At 40.9% G+C, this 18118-nt stretch overlaps 1 protein-coding gene across 1 annotated transcript in view; it reads right to left on the reverse strand.

The window, feature by feature from the left end:
- The window catches only part of LOC139390426 (neuronal acetylcholine receptor subunit alpha-7-like), a 79857-nt gene that overhangs the window by 53486 nt on the left and 8253 nt on the right, over positions 1 to 18118 (reverse strand). The window lies entirely within an intron of this gene.

Consider the following 18118-nt stretch of genomic DNA (forward strand, 5'->3'; position numbering starts at 1 on the left):
CTACTGGGAGTTCAGAGCGAGAGAGAAAGGTTGTGTCTACACTTGATACTTACATGTGACTTCTGCTATCAGAATAGGAAGATCGCATTGAAAAGACGGGTTTAGACGCACAAAAGTGGCTTTGTGGTCTGATTGTGATCGGATCTGTCTGACCACTTCAGGAGCTGGTCAGAGATGCATTGTGTGTAGATTTCTCCTCAGTCTGGACACAATCAGGCTACCAAAAGCATATAGAGTGGGCGACGTCATCAGCGCTCCTCCCACAAGTCTCCACAAAAATTGTGTTTTGGGACCGAGAGGCACCTTTTCATTATAACAAGTAAATACGTTCCTAGCGTGTGAGGAACGTGTTTGCTGGACTCCTAAATGCTAACCAGCTAGCTAATATGCTAACCCATTTTCAATCCCTTTAGCGTTGCTTGCTAGCTAACAGAGGTTAGCCGGCTAGTTAGCTACAGTAGTTAGCCACAGTAGTTAGCTACTGCCATCGGTTGCTGTTGCGGTATCATATTTAGCCTATTCCACCGTTTGTAGAATGGATACTGGCATTTGAATATAGCGCGGGAAAAGGGAATCCGGACACACTGTGGACACATTTAAATGTAGGTGTCGATGCATGACGAGATCAGAACTCCATGATCAGAACACTAAAGCTACATGAACCTGTCAGGTCTAGACACGGCCAGAGAGGGTTAGAGAAACCTGAGCACCGCAGCACACTGACACTTACCCACTTCTTCATACAGCCGCGTACTTAAACGTCTATATACTATATCCATACACCCATACTTCATATCTATACACCTGTATAGGCACACCTTCTGTACAACACCCATGTTGCACACAGCCTTTGATAACAGTGGTTTTAAAGAGCTATCCATAGTACACGTCAATACATATAACTTGTGCATTGACATAACTATTAGCAATTCAGCACCTGCTGTATAAGGCACAGCCCTGTGGGTTCTGAAAAGGTGTTGAGATTATGCAATCCACATAATGCACATCATCGCATCTGTAGATCTCCTGCATAATACGCAGCTTGGCAGAAACACCCCCCCCCCCCCCCCTTCCTCTCACCCTCTCTAATGTTTTATTCCTCTCTGATATATCAAGATGACATTCCTCTGGGACAGTCACCTTCTCATGGTGAGGGGGCTTTTGTACCTTAATGCCAGTGGGAGGTAACTCCAGGCAGGTCTAACTAGTGGTGCTACTTAAGTAGTTTTTTTTGTATCTGTACTTTACTATTTATATTTTTGCCAACTTTTACTTCACTACATTCCTTGAGAAAATAATGTACTTTTTACTCCATACATTTTTCCTGACACCCAAAAGTGCTCGTTACATTTTGACAGAAACATTGTCAAATTCATAAGGAATTTGAAATGATTTATACTTCTACTTTTGATACTTAAGTGTATTCTAGAAATACCATTTACTTTTAAAATGATTTTGTTACACAGCTGCATTGAGGATTGCAGCAGGTTCCTTGGCAGACAAAGAGAAATCCACGTCTGCTTGGTTCAGGTCGGAGTCACAAACACAGATTCACAGAACACACACACACTCATATTCCTCCATGTCCCCAATCTCATGATATTCATAGCTTCTCTAATGAAGAAATGATCTCTTTGGTCTCAGTGTCTGTCACACACACTCATACACTCACACACAAGAGGAGAGTCAAATGCCACATCCTTTTTTCCTCTTACTAACCAAGGAGTCGATAGGCCTCCGCTAACTCCTCTCTTCCGCCTCCGGAAGGTGTGGTGGGGAGGAGTGTGCTAAGAGATAGTGTCTCGGTCTCTCGTTATATTTCTCTGTTTCTATCTCTTTGTGAGGACCAGCGTCTAACAGTGATTGGTTATTCTTTTCTTCCTTTTTTCTTTTCATTGTTAGGCTACATCTGTCCTGCCTACAGCTGTGTGCTACATTCGACTGAGGGTGTCACGAATCTATTCTTAATGCCCTAATAATTCTAGCGACAACAAATAAAATGATTGAGTAAAACTGTTTATTGAAAATACATTTTGTAATTGAAGCAATGTTAGCCAGTAATTTTAGCGTTGATCATGAAAATATACTAAATGTATCCGTTTGTGGTCAAACGACCATTCATCTGGTTTTGGTGCCAAACTTCTGTTTACGTCTCCACTAGATTATTCTTCCATTCGAGCATTTGTCGATTAAAAGTGACTATAAATCACTATAAAGGGACCATGTTTAAGAATTAAAATGCTTAAGTTAAAGGGGAGTTTCACCCTGGCTCTGCCACGGCATATAGTCATTACTATATTAACAACATTATGTTTAATCATAAACATCAACATTATCCAAACCACAAGCTACAACTAGCACATTTTCATTTCCCTGGTAGAATCAGGCAGTGTCCCTGTGTATTCGTCTGCTCATAGTGAACCACTAAGTCTGGCATTCATAGCAAATCCTGATACCACCCTGCTAGGTAGATTGGGTGTGCCCACAAACATTTTTATTTTTAATATTTGTATTTATTTATAATTATAATTTTTTTTTTTTGTTATTTATATATTATTATTTATTTTATTTTTTAAACCCCTCCACGACCCCCCCTCTTCGGAGGACAAATATCTTTTTGTTTTTGTACAGCTTTTCTGCTACACATTTTACATTTACATTTTGCATACATGGTACTTTTATATAAAGCAGTCACATAACAATAATATATTACCAAACATAAACTCTTTAATCCCACCCCTCAGCCACTCTCAGCCCATCCCACCTATCACCATAGACCTCAGCTCTTTAATCCCACCCCTCTGCCACTCTCAGCCCCTCCCACCTATCACCATAGACCTCCCTCGTTTGGTTTCCATGTGTCAAATATTTTTCAATTGTGCTGTGATGTTTTACATAATTCTTTTATCTTTCTAATCGTATCCACAGATTGTGAACTAAAGATGAAAACCTTCCCTATGAGTATTATTATATCATTTATTGACTGACTATGGCTTTCCAAATTGCCCAACAGTGCTATTTGTAAGGTTCAAACCTGTTAAGGATATGGCAGACTTATGCCCCCTTTGGAGGAATTGGGTACCCCTAGTAAACTGAAAAAAAAATCTGTCAAAAATTGCTAATATATGCATATAATAATTATTATTGGATAGAAAACACTCTAAAGCTTCTAAAACCGTTGGAATTATGTCTGTAAGTATAGCAGAACTCACAGGGCAGGCATTCTTCCAAACTAGTTTTTGTGGTCATGAAAGTTGGAGCAACTTTGACGTCATCGCCCCCACCCTTCCCAACCAGTTATGATTCTGGGGAGACTTTCTATGTCTTCCACTAGATGTCCTCATTCAGTAGAGCTTTTAATCGTTCAAATCCCGCGAGAATTGGCCCTATGGGAGTGAAATTAGTGTGTGCCATGAGAAAATATGTTGTGCGTTGTGGCGCGAATTGGTCCCAGCCATTCCTTTGTTCCAGCACTCAAAAGAAGGACAGACGATGACCGGTTGAATTGAAATTTGTTTTGTGTGTTTAAAACATCATAAAGCTTGCTTCTGCACTTAGTTTGACCTGTTTAGTCGACATATAATATGTAATTTTGAAGTTTTGATGCGCAACTTTTCCGGACCAGAGGACATTTTGGGTGCATTTCAGCTGATGTTATTAGCAGTAGCTAATACAAAGACGCAAGACTTGAAACCAAACGATGTATTGGGTAAGTATGAAGCCTTCCAGAACATTCTGAACGAAGACCATTGAAGGTAAGGGAATATTTATGCTGAAATCTGTGTTTCTGTTGACTCCAACATTACGGAGAAATGTAGCTTGTATCTGAGCGCTGTCTCAGAATATTGAATAGTGTGCGATTTCTGTAACGTTAAAAAGAAATGTAACAAAGCGATTGCATAAAGAAGCAGTGTATCTTTCTAACTATATGTAGAACATGTATATTTAGTCAAAGTTTATGATGTCTATTTACGTTATCTTGCCGCGCTACCTAGATTTCCTGCGGACATTTTTGAGTAATTTCTGAACATGAACTCAATGTAAATGGACATTTATGGATATAAATGGCATATTATTGAAAAAAAAAAGTACTGTGTAACATGTCCTATTACTGTCACCTGATGAAGATTTTCAAAAGGTTAGTGAATGATTTATTTTTTAATCCTGCGTTTGTTGATTGCATGTTTTGGCTATTCAAATGAGCTGTGTCTGGTGGTGGTTTGACATATATATGTGCTATGTTTTCGCCGTAAAACATTTTAGAAATCTGACTGGCTAGATGAACAAGGTGTTTATCTTTCATTTGAGCTATTGGACTTGTTAATGTGTGGAGGTTAAATATTTCTAAGAATATTTTTGCGTTCCATGCGCCACCGTTCCAGCTGAACGTGGGAGGGTAGATTCCCAAATGGGAACCAGTATCTCTAAAGAGATTTATGTGAATGTTGTGATTTTTTAACCATTGCTGAACCTGTGACCAGAAACAAGCTACATAGTGGCAATACCAGAATAAATCATCTAATGATTCTGTCTCTTCACAGCAAAATCTACAGAGCTGAGATTGTTGTATGCCCCATATATATAGCATTCTGTTGGGTGCAAGAAGTTCATATAATAATTTAAATTGAAAAACTCTTTGAATCAAGTGTCGTTTTTTGTACCAGTTCATAAACCACGTGGGAGTGCCCAGAAACTTGGTTCATGGCGGTTTACTTCAAACGACCAACACACTAATCTCAGAACTTCTCTAAGCATTTTTTTTTACATTTGTTTTTCACTAAAGTTTGTCATTATGCCCATATGGTGTTCTGTCTGGCTGTGCTAATTACAAACAAGAGCGTAAATGAGTCAATCTGTCACCGTTCTACCCACCAGAAATTTACCCAGGTGCTGCCAGTGGTTTGCGGCTATCAAGAATGATGCTTACGGTGACCAACGATTAGCAGAGGGATTTTCAGGCTGAACGGATGGGGAATCCAGTTAGACGACGACAGCTGAGAAGTGATGCGATACTATCGTTTTCTCCCTTCAAAACAAAATGGAAGATTCTCAATTAGAGGTACGCATCACTGTCAATTAATTTTGCCTATGCCATGGTAGTCACTGCTAGACTGGTAGCTTCCATCAGCAGAATAAACATGTTTGTCTGTTCGTCCTATCTTTTACTAAATGTTCGCTAATGTAAGGTAGCTAACATTAGCAAATAAGAGTAACTCAATCTGGTAGCCATCTACTCCACCCTTGTCTGGGAAAAAAACAGAATTGTCAATATAATTAACTCACTCTCTGTGTGTCCCGCCCTGACCTTAGAGCTTTTTATGTCTCCATTTTGGTTTGGTCAGGGTGTGACTTTGGTGGGCATTCTATGTTCTCTTTTCTATGTTTTTGTATTTCTTTGGTTTGGCCGGGTGTGGTTCTCAATCAGGGACAGCTGTCTATCGTTGTCTCCGATTGGGAACCATACTTAGGTAGCTTTTTCCCCACATGGTTTTTGTGGGTAGTTAATTTCTGTTTAGTATTTTGCACCTTACAGGACTGTTTCGGTTATTCTCTTGTTTATTTTTGTTATAGGGTTCGGTTTTAATAAAACAAGCATGAACACTTACGACGCTGCGCTTTGGTCCGATGATTCCTCTTCTTCAAATGACGAATACCGTGACACTGTGTGTTGGTAGTAATTATGAATGTGTATAATAAATTGTATAAGGTTGATTAGTAGGTTCTAAGCTGGCTAGCAATCTTGCTGCCAATTTAGTGACGCTAACTGGCCAACAGCAAGCTAACAATATTAAAATGTCTATGTAAGGTGTGCTAAACTAGCCAGTCTAATAGAGATCAATACAATTAGTGGGGTGGTTAAATTGTGTATTGTTGAGTGTTTTGTTGTAGGTGGTACATAATCTGATTCCACCAGCATGTGTTTCCAACCCCAAGGTAAATTGGGAAAAATATTTACAAGCTGACGGCTAAGATAGCTCAATTTACAGTAAGCATGGCATAAAACGTGAATTGGGTACTGTTTGTATGGGTTTGTGTCATCGGGTTAGAGGTGGTTAGATGTAGCCTGAGGACCACAGAGAACCTTCCAGAACATGAAATCGATTTAGTCTACCCCTTTTATCTTTTGACCCTTTCTCTTTGTAAATCTCAGGTTATCTGGAGTGCTTCCACAGTCACTGCTGAAAAATACCCCAAAGCGGCGGCATTTTTGGGTACACGAGCATGAGGAAGGGGACAAACCTTGTGATTTATGGAGCACAACAAGATTGTGGGACAAAAACCAGCAAGGGACACTGAAATGTATAAAATCAAGACGGCAACCACCTCGTTATTTTTCTCTGCAGATTCTCAAAACATAATACAAAGACACGTCTACAAAAACCCCCCGCTACTATTGACAAGAATGATCTGTCAAAGTCAAAGGGCTGAGGGAGGTTTACGGGCAGGTCTTTGAGATGCGGAAGGGGGTTTTGGTTGTGCTTAGAGACAGTAAATGTATTGTTTTGTAAGGGAACGATTGAAAGGTGCCATTTCTACTCAATCTCCCATACACAACACATACTGTGTAAGAACTGCCACCTTAAGAATTTTCACACCGTCTATAGCCCCCCAGCCCTTCACTTTGTTGACTCATTTTTCCTGTCAAAAGCAGCTCCCAATGTCCCTAAACTATACAAAAGTCTGTCTCTAAACACGTAGGTCCCAACACAAACATGTCTTTCCAGGAGACGTACAGTGCCAGCAAATCTTCGGCAAGAGGTCCAAACAGTTGGTGGTTGGTCTACGAGCCCAACACCACTTCTGGAAGTCTTATCCAGCTGGCCACACACCACAGACGCGAGACCATTCGCCACAAGCACTCTGCTTCTGCAGCCCATCATGCCAAACACTACTGCCAGTGTCCCAGAGCCAGACAAAGGACCATAAAATAAATATGGTCATTTTCAGATCAATCCTCAAAATGTTCCTGCCTTCATGGATTCACAGAAGATTTATATTGTTTTATATGTTCAGACAATAGCCAAAGAATTGACCAGATTTAATGCAAACAAAAAGAGAACTGAGTATTCAACAAGAATGTTATGGGAAAAAGTAAAAATATACAGTGTATGAACAGTGTAGTGCAGTTCAGTTATGTCGGAAGTGTAGTCAAGTGCAGAAAACTGTAAGTACAGATTATTACAAAATATAATGTGATTTAACCAAAGATTGTTGTTATCTATTACTGGGAGTTATAGGATAGTGTCGTGACGTTGTATTAGTTAATGTGACGACTGTTGCTTATCGAATGATTAAAGGTTTCTAATTGCATGATTAACTGAATCAAGCAATTATTAACTCCTTAACCTGGGGCACCATGGGAAAATTAGTTTTGAGTTTCTATTTCCCAAATGAACTCAAAGAATATCAGAATATCGATTTTACAACAGCCGCTAATTAATCAGTTACCTCTACAGAACGTTGCATAATCCGGGTATCTGCACGGACCCGGGTCTCACCAATGAGTTCGTACCACACCAATCTTAGTTGAGTATTTATTTACTAGAAAGCTAAAATGATAAAAGATACACATACACAAAAACACATTCTAGGCTATTGATTAGAACTTAGTATAACAGGCCAACGCACTATGGCGCGTGTTACCCAAAATGGAGATTTAAAAGAGAGCGAAAAAGAGAAAGTACACGAGAGAAATATACATTTGGGTGAATTTGCCAGCTTTGCTTATTCTAACCCTAGCCTTGCCCCAAACTGCCACTCTCATGGGTCAGAATATAATGATGTAATTACGTGTGGAAGGTCTCCGTGGAATCCCTGCATGAACCGTTCAGGCTGCTCAATGACGCACTTCTCCGGCGCAACTCTGGTTGTCCTCACAATGTCAGTGTCCTTTTGGCTTAGGGGTCTGTTCCCTCGCCCTTGGTCTGGAAGGGGTCTTCTGAGGACAGCCTCCATTCGATGGGAGTGGAGGCTAGGTGGTCCGGGTTGATTTCACCCGCTTAGACACAGCTACTCATCAGTAGCATGGGTAGAAAAAGATTTATTTGTCTTCAAACTTGTGCTGCGTTTTGGGTTCGTTGACTTTTCTAGACCTTGGCTGCAGCTTGGGTAACTTAGTCTGATATGTTAATTCTTCACTCACAGGTTTTATACCCTCGGGTCAGAAGTGGGCGTAACCGCCTTTAGGGCAATTCTCTGGGCGTACCAAGTTAAGAGGCAAGGTCTAGATTTTACTCAAATCCAATTTTAAACAACTAACTTCACATTTCATCTTTACCATAACATTCTCTTTGATTTGGACATTTTCCATACAGCGTACAATGTATAAACATCAAACATATACTGGGAAAACTCTTAATGTTACAATGTTTTCGTAATAATGTCATCTATTAACCTTTAATAACAAAACAAAAATGACATACATTTTCATATTCCATCTATCGTCATGACCACCATTGTGGCTGACAGAAACCATTGTTCCAAAGTCCCTTTATTTCATGTTTAATGTTCTGAGGCTGGTTCGCCATAGTGACAGAACAAAGGAATTTGTCTGTGGCCTGAGATTTACCAGGGGTGTGAGGGGTCATAAAAAACCCACATCTTCAGACCCCTAGATCTCTCCTCCTCTATTGGGGTTGAGAGATAATCTGTAGGATTGTGGTCTCCTGTTACCTGACCTGATCAGGACAGTCATGACAATAGGCACTGTTTGGTGTAGCACAGAGAATTTTCAGCCGACCTTAGCTTGGTGATGGGGTCTTCATCCTTGACTCGCGGAAACAGGAGTCTCAAAATGTCCGTGTCCAGTTGCCGTGTCCGTTTGAATTTAGAAAATGCTCCGTTATAAAAAAAATAATACTTTTCTGCTCTATGAAGTAATTCAACAGTGTGCGCCGCCATCTTTTCTATTTCAAGTCTTCTGTCATTGATCGAGACAGGTGAGTGTCCACCCCAAAGTGCCGCATGGCATGACCAGTGCTTAATTTCAGCCAGATCCTGCCGGAACAGGATCCGGCACCTCTCAGATTTGACTTTGTTTGTTCCGGCATCCGGTACCTCTCGAGGCATGAGTTATTAATTATTTAACTGTTTGCACTGTAGACATTCTAATCATAGCGATCAGTATTAAATCAAGTTGCCCCCTCGTTATTTTTCCTGCCCCCCCAGAAAGACCATCATGTAAAAACGTGGTGATCTTTCTATGTAATAATCCTATCCTGCCACACTGATTCCAGACCTGCTCTTTTATTTGTACATAGAGGTTATGGGGAGGGCCAGTGGGGTAAGTACCTGATCCTGACACAGATCTTGGTAGTGGTGTTCAGCTAGTGAAGAGGTCCCTACATAATCACGTCACATAGAGTCGTCTCCCTACTGAATTTGAATCATGGGAAAGCCAAATAAAAAATGGATTCAAAAATCCAGAGAAAGATGGTGAATCGAACCCAGAACGAGCCAAGGAAATGTCAGTGCTGGAGGAGAGGGGTGAGCGGCAAACTGTTCCTGATGGCAATACTAATCCCACCAGTTCAGCATCACCACCGGCAGCTCCACTAGCTAGCAGGCCTCCTAGTGAGTCAGACTCAGTGGAAGAGGGAGACGGGGACCTGGGGGAGGGGGGCAGTGCATCCACCGACGAAGTGTTCGGAGCAGGTGCAATTTGCAGTTCAAGAACAAGCAAACGTATAACCCCTGGCTGGTCATGCATAATTCAAAGTTGGGCTGTACAAAATGCAAAAAGGTAGGGAGCTTGGGTCTAGAAATGAGGGAATAAACGAGCAAAAGAGTGGGTGGAATGTACAGTAAATTAACATCCTATGCATCAGATGTAAAAACAAAAACAAGGTGGCTAAGCATCACAGCCTCAAGCAATCGCCATCACACTGCACACTGCCCTATCCCATCTGGACAAAATTAATATCTATGTAAGAATGCTGTTCGTTGACTACAGCTCACCATTCAACACCATAGTACCCTCCAAACTCATCAGCAAGCGGGAGGCCATGGGTCTCAACCCCGCCCTGTGCAATTGGGTCCTAGACGTTCTGATGGGCCGCCCCCAGGTGGTGAAGGTAGGAAACAACATCTCCACTTCGCTGACCCTCAACACTAGGGCCAAAAGGGTGCGTGCTCAGCCCCCTCCTGTACTCTCTGTTCACCCACGACTGCGTGGCCATGCATTACTCCAACTCAATCATCAAGGTTTCAGACGACAACAGTAGTGGGCTTGATTACCAACAATGAAGAGACAGCAGACTGAAATGGTCCATAGACAGTGTGGTGAAGAAGACCTCAGGAGGCTGAAGAAATTTGGCTTGTCATCCAAAACCCTGACAAACTTTTACAGATGCACAATCGAGAGCATCCTATCGGGCTGTATCACAGCCTGGTACGGCAGATGCACCGCCCTCAACCGCAAGGCTCTCCAAAGGATGGAGGAGTCTGCACAACGCATCACCGGGGCAAACGACCTGCCCTCCATGACACCTACAGCACTCAATGTCACAGAAAAGACTAAAAAGATCAAGGACAACAACCACCCGAGCCACTGATTGTTCACACCGCTACCATGCAGAAGGAGAGGTCAGTACAGGTGCATCAAAGCCGGGACCTTACAATACTCATATCACATGTATATACTGTATTTTATACCATCTATTGCACCTTCGCCATCGCTCATCCATATACCTACATGTACATATTCTCATTCACCCCTTTAGATGTGTATTAGGCACAGTTGAAGTTGGACGTTTACATACACCTTAGCCAAATACATTTAAACGCAGTTTCACAATTCCTGACATTTAATCGTAGTAAAAATTCCCTGTCAAGGTCTTGAGATGTTGCTTCAAAATATCCATCTATTTTGTGAAGTGCACCAGTCCCTCCTGTAGCAAAGCTCCCCGACAACATGATGCTGCCACCCCCATGCTTCCCGCTTGGGATGGTGTTCTTCGGCTTGCAAGCCACCCTCTTTTTCCTTCAAACATAACAATGGTCATTATGGCCAAACAGTTCTATTTTTGTTTCACATCAGACGAGAGGACATTTCTCCAAAAAGTATGATCTTTGTCCCTATGTGCAGTTGCAAACCGTAGTCTGGATTTTTTAGGGCGGATTTGGAGCAGTGGCTTCTTCCTTGCTGAGTGACCTTTCAGGTTATGTCGATATAGGACTCGTTTTACTGTGGATATAGATACTTTTGTACCGGTTTCCTACAGCATCTTCACAAGGTCCTTTGCTGTTGTTCTGGGATTGATTTGCTTCTACACCTGCATTGCTTACTGTTTGGGGTTTTAGGCTGGGTTTCTTTACAGCACTTTGTGACATCAGCTGATGTAAAAAGGGCTTTAAATACATTTGATTGATTTGCACTTTTCGCACCAAAGTACGTTCATCTCTAGGAGACAGAACGCATCTCCTTCCTGAGCAGTTTGATGGCTGCGTGGTCACATGGTGTTTATACTTGCGTACTATTGTTTGTACAGATGAACGTGATACCTTCAGGCGTTTGGAAATTGCTCCCAAGGATGAACCAGACTTGTGGAAGTCTACAATTTTTTTCTGAGGTCTTCGCTGATTTCTTTTGATTTTCCCATGATGTCAAGCAAAGAGGCACTGAGTTTGAAGATAGGCCTTGAAATACATCCACAGGTACACCTCCAATTGACTCAGAAGCTTCTAAAGCCATGACATCATTTTCTGGAATTTTACAAGCTGTTTAACCTTTCTAGCGCAGCAGAACCCCTCGACAACATTCCGCTGAAAAGGCAGCGAGCGAAATTCAAAAATATTTTTTGGAAATATGTAACTTTCACACATTAATAAGACCAATACAGCAAGTCCAAAACATCTTGTTAATCTACCCATTGTATCCGATTTCAAAAATGCTTTACAGCTAAAGCACAACATATGATTATGTTAGGTCATAGCCAAGTCAAAAAAACACACAGCCATGTTTCCAGCCAAAGATAGGAGTCACAAAAAGCAGAAATATAGATCAAATTAATCACTAACCTTTGATGATCTTCATCAGATGACACTCATTGGACATCATGTTACACAATACGTGTATGTTTTGTTCGATAATACTCATAATAAACATTGACAACAGATACATGTGTTATTCACAGAATTAAAGATAGACTTCTTCTTAATGCAACCGCTGTGTCAGATTTCAAAAGAACTTTACGGAAAAAGCATAATCTGAGAACGACGCTCTGAACTCAAAACAGCCAGAGGAATATCCGCCATTTTGGAATCAACAAAGTTAGAAACAACAGCATAAATATTCACTTACCTTTGATGATCTTTATCAGAAGGCACACCCAGGAATCCCAGTTTGACAATAAATGACTGATTTGTTCGATGAAGTTCCAATCATTTATGTCCAAATAGCCACTTGTTGTTAGCGTGTTCAGCCCAGTAATCCATCTTCATGAGGCGCAGGCACTTCATCCAGACAAAAACTCAAAAAGTTCCATTAGGGTGCTTTAAAAACAAGTCAAATGATGTATGGAATCAATCTTTAGGATGTGTTTAACATAAAACATCAATAATGTTCCAACTGGAGAATTCCTTTGTCTTCAGAAAAGCACTGGAACGAGAGGTAACTCTGTCGGGAGCGCCCGTCATGAGACCAAGGCACTCTGCCAGACCACTGACTCAGAGGTCTCATGAGCCCCTCCTTTATAGTAGAATCCTCATTCAAGTTTCTAAATGCGGTTGACATCTAGTGGAAGCCGTAGGAAGTGCAACTTTATCCATATCTCAATGTGTATTCGGTAGGCCAAGCTTTGAAAAACTACAAACCTCAGATGTCCCACATCCTGGTTGGATTTTTCTCAGGTTTTCGCCTGCCATATGAGTTCTGTTATACACACAGACATCATTCAAACAGTTTTAGAAACTGCTGAGTGTTTTCTATCCAATACTACTAATAGTATGCATATATTAGCATCTGGGACAGAGTAGGAGGCAGTTTATTCTGGGCACGCTATTCATCCAAACGTGAAAATGCTGCCCCCTATCCTAAAAAGGTTAAAGGCACTGTCAACTTAGTGTATGTAAACTTCTGACCCACTGGAATTGTGATACAGTGAATTATAAGTGAAATAATGTTTGTAAACAACTGTTGGAAAAAGTACTTGTGTCATGTACACAGAATATGTCCTAACCGACTTGCCAAAACTATAGTTTGTTAACAAGAAATGTGTGGAGTGGTTGAAAAATGAGTTTTAATGACTCCAACCTAAGTGTATGTAAACTTCCGACTTCAACTGTAGTTGTTAGATTACTTGTTAGATATTACTGTTAGATATTATTGTTAGATATTATTGTTAGATATTACTGCACTGTCGGAACTAGAAGCACAAGCATTTCACTACACTAACATTAACATCTGCTAACCATGTGTATGTGAGAAATAAAACGTGATTTTAATTGGAAGTTGACTCTCAGGAGTTAAACGGACTTGCCATGGGGAGAGTCATTGTGGGAGGTTTTGAAAACTACGGTAGGACATTTTCTGTTACTTTACCTGCACAGCACAGAACAAGTTTGTAATCTGAATATATGCTTCACATTATCACATAGGCAGGAGGCCTATATATTCTCATATGTGTGTTCTGCTGTAGCCTACATTTGATGCATATTATTTGAAGTTCTATTCAGATATTGTTCTACTGCTACATTGATGTCTTGAAAATGATATGAAATCCGGGTCTGGTGAGCCCCACAGCTGAGTATGTGTGCATATGGAGGGTGTTCTGCAGTGTCGTCTAAAAATGTTGCTGTACGTTGATGTCTAGAAAATGGGGCTATAAGAAATTCAGACTTGTGTAAAGCCCCGCAGCTATTCTCAAGTTTGTGGGCATACTGCAGTGATGTCTAAAATTATTTTAATTAATTAGCACCTTGGAGAGTGCTGTCCGTTTCACCACCATAAATATCAGGCAACTTGGCTGCTACGTTGTGTTTGACACTTTTTTTCTCAATGTGTTCCGGTACCTCAGAGCTCCCCCCGGATAACCCCTCTAGCGCTCACTATGGTGTTCCAGGATCTCCCGATTTACAAATTATGCACTGGGCATGATGACAGACACCTGTCTCAATCAACGAGAGTAAATAACTTCCTCAGCTAGCTAGCCACTGTATTTGTCATCTTTTTATTTTTGTATTTTAAAATAAATAAATAATTTCACCGATAATTAACCAGGTAGGCCAGTTGAGAAGAAGTTCTAATTTACAACTGCGACCTGGCCAAGATAAAGCAAAGCAGTGCGATACAAACAACGACAGAGTCACACGTGTAATAAACAAACATACAGTCAATAACACAATATAAAAATCTATATACAGTGTGTGCAAACGAGGTAAAAGTAGGGAGGTAAGGCAATAAATAGGCCATAGTGGCGAAGTAATTACAATTTAGCAATCTGCCCTCTTGGTGCTGGCATCGGCTGTAGCTGAGCTTCTACCGTTAGCTAAATCCAACTCTTTGTTTTGAATCCTCTTCTCTACAAGTGAAAACAAACCCAGATTTCCCAGGGTGATGATGACAATAGCCCATTGAATGACATTATCTTAGAGCTAATGTCCCAACAACACTTTAGAAATGTCAATAATAAAATAAAATATAAAATATAGCGAGAGTCAAAATATTACAAATAGATAATATCAAATACTATTGGAAATGTGTTGTACAAACACTTATCAATTGATTGAAAGTCGACTGACAGGTGGATATTGTAAATAGATGGATATTGAGTAAAGAATTTTATTTTTTTATTTTCTCCATCCTTGGCCCTGATTGGTTAGAAAAAAGGCGAGAGGGGAAATGAGCGGTTCCATACAGACAGTGTGAGAAAGATGGAAGAGGAGAGATTCATTAGCGATACTGTAGGTGAGTGTGAAAGAAAGAGAAATACCTCAAAGTGGTGAAACTCAATATTTACATGTGTGCCTCTCAAGGGGATGAAAACAGAGGCAGAGAAAGTGAGAGAAGAAGAGATACGGAGATTAAGTGAGTGGCCAGTAACGCACTGTCCTAATCTCTCTCTAAATCACCCTGACCCTTTTTTTGTGATTTACACCGGTAAAGCTATGTCTCTCTCGCTCTCTTTTAAGGCGTCCGCTTGCTTCTCACCCCGAAACAGTTCGGAACAGTTTGTACATAGACAACGGTGACATTTTGTGACGTTTATGTTTGCTTTGGTCTTCGGCATGGTTTTTTTCCGGTTGTTTGTGCACACGACAATTTATCTAGAGGAAAGACGAATTTTGGTAGCTGAAGTTTACGTCCCGTTGTCGCTCATTGGTCAACAGTAGGGATTCTTATTATACCTCAGTGGAATCTTCAATTAAGTGTTTGTTGTCAACGAACGATAGATGACTCGTTTTAATGCAAAAAATAATAATTAAAAATACTGCACCAAACATCTTAGATGTTAAATTGTGCGAGTAAGAGCTCTTCTGCAAAAACGTCTAAATGAATGCCAGATTTTTTTAGTTACTTTTGGTCATGCAGTGTATGTGGACACCTGCTCGTCGAACATCTCATTCCAAAATCCTGGCCATTAACATGGAGTTGGTCCCCCCCTTTGCTGCTATAACAGCCTCCACTCTTCTGGGAAAGCTTTCCACTAGATGTTGGAACATTGCTGCGGGGACTTGCTTCCATTCAGCCACAAGAGCATTAGTGAAGTCAGATATTGAATTTGGGTGATAAGGCCTGGCTCGCAGTCAGCTTTCCATTTCATCCCAAAGGTGTTTGATGGGGTTGAGGGCAGGGCTCTGTGCAGGCCAGTCAATTTCTTCCACACTGATTTCAACAAACCATTTCTGTATGGACCTCGCTTTGTGCATGGGGGCATTGTTGTGCTGAAACAGGAAAAAGCCTTCCCCAAACTGTTGCCACAAAGTTGGAAGCACAAAATCATCTAGAATGTCATTTTACGCTGTAGTGTTTATATTTCCCTTCACTGGAACTAAGGGACCTAGCCCGAACCATGAAAAACAGCCCAGACCATTATTCCTCATCCACCAAACTTTACAGTTGGTACTATACATTGGGGCAGGTAGTGTTCTCCTTGCATCCGCCAAACCCAGATTTGTCTGTCGGACTGCCAGATGGTGAAGTGTGATTCATCACTGGGGGGGAGGGATTGGTAGCTTCACAGCCCAGCCCAGCACACTCTGACAGAATGACATACATTGATAGCCATCTCTCTCTGTCTGCCATTCTCTCTCGCTCCTACCGCTCCCTCTCTCCATCTTTCATTCCCCATTAATATGAGCTTTTTTTGTTTCTGCTGTCCTGACACCTGACTGATTCTCTGAGTCTTTGTTTATTTTTATTTATTTTACCTTTATTTAACTAGGCAAGTCAGTTAACCTCTCTAGGGTAGGGGGCAGCATTCGGAATTTTGGATGAAAAGCATGCCCAAATTAAACCGCCTGCTACTCGGGCCCAGAAGATATGATATGCATATAACTGCTGGTAGATTTGGATAGAAAACACTCTAAACTTTCCAGAACTGTTAAAATAGTGTCTGTGAGTATAACACAACTGATTTGGCAGGCGAAAACCTGAGAAAAATCCATTCAGGAATGTTTTTTTGTTGGGTTTTGTAGATTTCTATTCAATGCCATTACAGTATCCATTGACTTAGGACTCAATTTGCAGTTCCTATACCTTCCACTAGATGTCAACAGTCTTTAGAAATTGTTTCAGGCTTGTATTCTTATAAATGAGGGAGTAAGACCAGTCTGAATGAGTGGACCCTTACGCGTCACAGAGCTTTTTCATGTGCAATCCCGAGAGAGTGCATTTCTTGTTTACCTTTTTTTTTGGACGACGTTATTGTCCGGTTGAAATATTATAGATCATTTAGGCTAAAAACAACCTGAGGATTGAATATAAACATCGTTTGACATGTTTCTATGAACTTTACGGATACAATTTGGATTTTTTTTTGTCTGCCTGTTTTGACTGCGTTTGAACCTGTGGATTACTGAAGAAAACACACAAACAAAACGTTTTTTGGATATAAAGCTACTTTATCGAACAAAAGGAACATTTATTGAGTAAATTAATGTCTTCTGAGTGCCACCATATGAAGATCATCAAAGGTAAGGGATTCATTTTCTCTCTATTTCTGAGTTTTGTAACGCTTCTGCTTGGCTGGTTACTGTTTGTAATAATTTGTCAACTGGGCAATGTTCTGGGCTAGGTATGTTCTGGGCTAGGTATGCTTTTGCCGAAAAGCATTATATAAATCTGACACTGTGGTTGGATTAACAAGAAGTTCATCTTTAAACCTATGTAAAATATGTTTTGTTTTCTGAATTATTATAATGAGCATTTCTGTAATTGATTTTGGCGCTCTGCAATCTCACTGGATGTTGGCCAGATGGGACGCTAGCGTCCAACAAACCGTAGAGAGGTTTTAAGAACAAATTCTTATTTTCAATGACGGCCTAGTGGGTTAACTGCCTTGTTCAGGGGCAGAACGACAGGTTTGAACGACAGGTTTGTCTTGTCAGCTCGGGGATTCGATCTTGCAACCTTTCGGTTACTAGTCCAACACTCTAACCACTAGGCTACCCTCCCACACCAAATTTAAAAGTTTAACCGTCCTAATAGTGTGTAACGTTTGTTCGCTTTAAAACAGAACTGCCTCTGAACTGGTAGGCTGAGAAAGCCTAAAGAAGAAGTGTCCTAATGCATTATCTAGTAGATGGTAGTAGACGCCTTGTAAGTAGGCGTATAAAGAGCGTTGTCTGTGTTCTAATGTGTTCTTCATTGTGAGCTGATTTACCCTGAAGCACATGAACCAGTAAAAGGGCCTCTGTTCTGGGTAGCATCTGCAAACAGAAGCTGAGACAAGACATCTCTCTCTCTCTCTCTCTCTCTCTCTCTCTCATAGGATTGGCAGCCTCCCTCTATCCCTCCCTCCTCAATGATCATGCCCCATCCAAGACTGCTCTGGCCCTGCTCTGGCCCTGCCGTACTCTAATTTGCGTGCTCGGAGCACGGTCGTACGCATATTGAGAAACACCCAAAATCTCAAAAAGAACAACAGAAAATAAAACAGTAAGGGACATAGGGCCAGAG

The sequence above is a fragment of the Oncorhynchus clarkii genome, chromosome 31 (assembly GCF_045791955.1).
Source record: "Oncorhynchus clarkii lewisi isolate Uvic-CL-2024 chromosome 31, UVic_Ocla_1.0, whole genome shotgun sequence".
NCBI classification, from domain to species: domain Eukaryota; kingdom Metazoa; phylum Chordata; class Actinopteri; order Salmoniformes; family Salmonidae; genus Oncorhynchus; species Oncorhynchus clarkii.